Source organism: Leuciscus leuciscus, assembly GCF_965113295.1.
Source record: "Leuciscus leuciscus genome assembly, contig: HAP1_SCAFFOLD_289, whole genome shotgun sequence".
Classification (NCBI taxonomy): domain Eukaryota; kingdom Metazoa; phylum Chordata; class Actinopteri; order Cypriniformes; family Leuciscidae; genus Leuciscus; species Leuciscus leuciscus.
Genome location: NW_028118437.1, coordinates 55,219 through 60,000, shown reverse-complemented (window position 1 = coordinate 60,000; position 4,782 = coordinate 55,219).

Below are 4,782 nucleotides of genomic sequence, written 5' to 3'. Positions count from 1 at the left end.
GCACGAATAAAGCCCAAAGCCCATGGAGAAAGGGACTCTGGTGTCAAGCTCTCAAAAATTGCACAAAGCCCAAAAATTTGCAGTGGGTTCAAATCTCAAGGGGCCTTCAAGGCAGTGACCCAAGCCAGGGTGGGGTGCACTCTGGCTGGGCAGTGAGTTCAATCTCCGCCGTGGTGGAGCTCTGAAAAGCATGAAACCTCCAGGAAAAAAAGAGGGGGTGGATTTTTCTGAAAAGTGCATCCCAGGCATGGCGCACCTCTCCTGGGCACGAATAAAGCCCAAAGCCCATGGAGAAAGGGACTCTGGTGTCAAGCTCTCAAAAATTGCACAAAGTCCAAAAATTTGCAGTGGGTTCAAAGCTCCATGCTCTCGGACCTCCCTGGCCGGCCCAGGGAGGGTGGCCCGTCCTGGGTCAGAGTCAGATTTGCCCGCCACCCCGGAGCTCCGCCTGGAGCGAAGACGGTCCTAAAACGGACCTTCGGGCATGTATGGAGGAGGGTGGAGCGGCCTTCCTGGGCACGAATAAAGCCCGAAAGCCCATGGAGAGAGGGACTCTGGTGCCGAGCTTTCAAAAAATGACAGAGTCCCAAAATTTGCAGTGGGTTCAAAGCTCCATGCTCTCGGAGCTCCCTGGCCGGCCCAGGGAGGGTGGCCCGTCCTGGGTCAGAGTCAGATTTGCCCGCCACCCCGGAGCTCCGCCTGGAGCGAAGACGGTCCTAAAACGGACCTTCGGGCATGTATGGAGGAGGGTGGAGCGGCCTTCCTGGGCACGAATAAAGCCCGAAAGCCCATGGAGAGAGGGACTCTGGTGCCGAGCTTTCAAAAAATGACAGAGTCCCAAAATTTGCAGTGGGTTCAAAGCTCCATGCTCTCGGAGCTCCCTGGCCGTCCCAGGGAGGGTGGCCCGTCCTGGGTCAGAGTCAGATTTGCCCGCCACCCCGGAGCTCCGCCTGGAGCGAAGACGGTCCTAAAACGGACCTTCGGGCATGTATGGAGGAGGGTGGAGCGGCCTTCCTGGGCACGAATAAAGCCCGAAAGCCCATGGAGAGAGGGACTCTGGTGCCGAGCTCTCAAAAAATGACAGAGTCCCAAAATTTGCAGTGGGTTCAAAGCTCCATGCTCTCGGAGCTCCCTGGCCGGCCCAGGGAGGGTGGACCGTCCTGGGTCAGAGTCAGATTTGCCCGCCACCCCGGAGCTCCGCCTGGAGCGAAGACGGTCCTAAAACGGACCTTCGGGCATGTATGGAGGAGGGTGGAGCGGCCTTCCTGGGCACGAATAAAGCCCGAAAGCCCATGGAGAGAGGGACTCTGGTGCCAAGCTTTCAAAAAATGACAGAGTCCCAAAATTTGCAGTGGGTTCAAAGCTCCATGCTCTCGGAGCTCCCTGGCCGTCCCAGGGAGGGTGGCCCGTCCTGGGTCAGAGTCAGATTTGCCCGCCACCCCGGAGCTCCGCCTGGAGCGAAGACGGTCCTGAAACGGACCTTCGGGCATGTATGGAGGAGGGTGGAGCGGCCTTCCTGGGCACGAATAAAGCCCGAAAGCCCATGGAGAGAGGGACTCTGGTGCCAAGCTTTCAAAAAATGACAGAGTCCCAAAATTTGCAGTGGGTTCAAAGCTCCATGCTCTCGGAGCTCCCTGGCCGGCCCAGGGAGGGTGGCCCGTCCTGGGTCAGAGTCAGATTTGCCCGCCACCCCGGAGCTCCGCCTGGAGCGAAGACGGTCCTAAAACGGACCTTCGGGCATGTATGGAGGAGGGTGGAGCGGCCTTCCTGGGCACGAATAAAGCCCGAAAGCCCATGGAGAGAGGGACTCTGGTGCCGAGCTCTCAAAAAATGACAGAGTCCCAAAATTTGCAGTGGGTTCAAAGCTCCATGCTCTCGGAGCTCCCTGGCCGGCCCAGGGAGGGTGGCCCGTCCTGGGTCAGAGTCAGATTTGCCCGCCACCCCGGAGCTCCGCCTGGAGCGAAGACGGTCCTAAAACGGACCTTCGGGCATGTATGGAGGAGGGTGGAGCGGCCTTCCTGGGCACGAATAAAGCCCGAAAGCCCATGGAGAGAGGGACTCTGGTGCCGAGCTCTCAAAAAATGACAGAGTCCCAAAATTTGCAGTGGGTTCAAAGCTCCATGCTCTCGGAGCTCCCTGGCCGGCCCAGGGAGGGTGGACCGTCCTGGGTCAGAGTCAGATTTGCCCGCCACCCCGGAGCTCCGCCTGGAGCGAAGACGGTCCTAAAACGGACCTTCGGGCATGTATGGAGGAGGGTGGAGCGGCCTTCCTGGGCACGAATAAAGCCCGAAAGCCCATGGAGAGAGGGACTCTGGTGCCGAGCTTTCAAAAAATGACAGAGTCCCAAAATTTGCAGTGGGTTCAAAGCTCCATGCTCTCGGAGCTCCCTGGCCGTCCCAGGGAGGGTGGCCCGTCCTGGGTCAGAGTCAGATTTGCCCGCCACCCCGGAGCTCCGCCTGGAGCGAAGACGGTCCTAAAACGGACCTTCGGGCATGTATGGAGGAGGGTGGAGCGGCCTTCCTGGGCACGAATAAAGCCCGAAAGCCCATGGAGAGAGGGACTCTGGTGCCGAGCTCTCAAAAAATGACAGAGTCCCAAAATTTGCAGTGGGTTCAAAGCTCCATGCTCTCGGAGCTCCCTGGCCGGCCCAGGGAGGGTGGACCGTCCTGGGTCAGAGTCAGATTTGCCCGCCACCCCGGAGCTCCGCCTGGAGCGAAGACGGTCCTAAAACGGACCTTCGGGCATGTATGGAGGAGGGTGGAGCGGCCTTCCTGGGCACGAATAAAGCCCGAAAGCCCATGGAGAGAGGGACTCTGGTGCCGAGCTTTCAAAAAATGACAGAGTCCCAAAATTTGCAGTGGGTTCAAAGCTCCATGCTCTCGGAGCTCCCTGGCCGTCCCAGGGAGGGTGGCCCGTCCTGGGTCAGAGTCAGATTTGCCCGCCACCCCGGAGCTCCGCCTGGAGCGAAGACGGTCCTAAAACGGACCTTCGGGCATGTATGGAGGAGGGTGGAGCGGCCTTCCTGGGCACGAATAAAGCCCGAAAGCCCATGGAGAGAGGGACTCTGGTGCCGAGCTCTCAAAAAATGACAGAGTCCCAAAATTTGCAGTGGGTTCAAAGCTCCATGCTCTCGGAGCTCCCTGGCCGTCCCAGGGAGGGTGGCCCGTCCTGGGTCAGAGTCAGATTTGCCCGCCACCCCTGGTGCTCCGCCTGGTGCGAAGACGGTCCTAAAACGGACCTTCGGGCATGTATGGAGGAGGGGAAGAGCAGTTGGAGGCACACACCCGCCCGCCCCCTCATCAGACCGTCGTGAGTCCCACTAAGAGTTGCCCCTGGTCGGGTATAAAGTCCAGTTTACACCGTGCGCGCGCGGTGGAGCTCTGGAAGTCCTGGAGGGGAGAGGGCCTCCAGGAGAAAGCTGGCCCAGCCAGGGGGCACTCTGGCTGGGGAGAGTAGAGAGTTCAATCTCCACCCGTGGTGGATCTCTGGAAGTACGAAACCTCCAGGAAATGACAGGCTGGTTTTCTGAAAAGTGCGTCCCAGGCAGGTTGCAGCCTCCCTGGGAAACGAATCAAGCTCAAATGACCCACCCAATTGACTCTGGGGGTCAAATTCGAAGAAATGACAAAGTCCATAAATGTGAGGTGGGTTCAGAGCTCCATGCTCTCAGTCCTACCCTGGCCAGCCCGGGGAGGGTGCCTCGGTCCCGGTCACAGACAGTTCGGCGCGTGCCTACCGGAGCTCCGCCTGGAGCCAAGTCGGTCCTAAAACGGACCTTCGGGCCTGTATGGAGGAGGGGAAGAGCAGTTGGAGGCACACACCCGCCCGCCCTCATCAGACCGTCGTGAGTCCCACTAAGAGTTGCCCTGGTCGGGTATAAAGTCCAGTTTACACCGTGCGCGCGCGGTGGAGCTCTGGAAGTCCTGGAGGGGAGAGGGCCTCCAGGAGAAAGCCGGCCCAGCCAAAGGGCACTCTGGCTGGGGAGAGTAGAGAGTTCAATCTCCACCCGTGGTGGATCTCTGGAAGTACGAAACCTCCAGGAAATGACAGGCTGGTTTTCTGAAAAGTGCGTCCCAGGCAGGAGGCAGCCTTCCTGGGAAACGAATCAAGCTCAAATGACCCACCCAATTGACTCTGGGGGTCAAATTCAAAGAAATGACAAAGTCCATAAATGTGAGGTGGGTTCAGAGCTCCATGCTCTCAGCCCTACCCTGGCCAGCCCAGGGAGGGTGCCTCGGTCCCGGTCACAGACAGTTCGGCGCGTGCCTACCGGAGCTCCGCCTGGAGCCAAGTCGGTCCTAAAACGGACCTTCGGGCCTGTATGGAGGAGGGGAAGAGCAGTTGGAGGCACACACCCGCCCGCCCTCATCAGACCGTCGTGAGTCCCACTAAGAGTTGCCCTGGTCGGGTATAAAGTCCAGTTTACACCGTGCGCGCGCGGTGGAGCTCTGGAAGTCCTGGAGGGGAGAGGGCCTCCAGGAGAAAGCCGGCCCAGCCAAAGGGCACTCTGGCTGGGGAGAGTAGAGAGTTCAATCTCCACCCGTGGTGGATCTCTGGAAGTACGAAACCTCCAGGAAATGACAGGCTGGTTTTCTGAAAAGTGCGTCCCAGGCAGGAGGCAGCCTTCCTGGGAAACGAATCAAGCTCAAATGACCCACCCAATTGACTCTGGGGGTCAAATTCAAAGAAATGACAAAGTCCATAAATGTGAGGTGGGTTCAGAGCTCCATGCTCTCAGCCCTACCCTGGCCAGCCCAGGGAGGGTGCCTCGGTCCCGGTCAC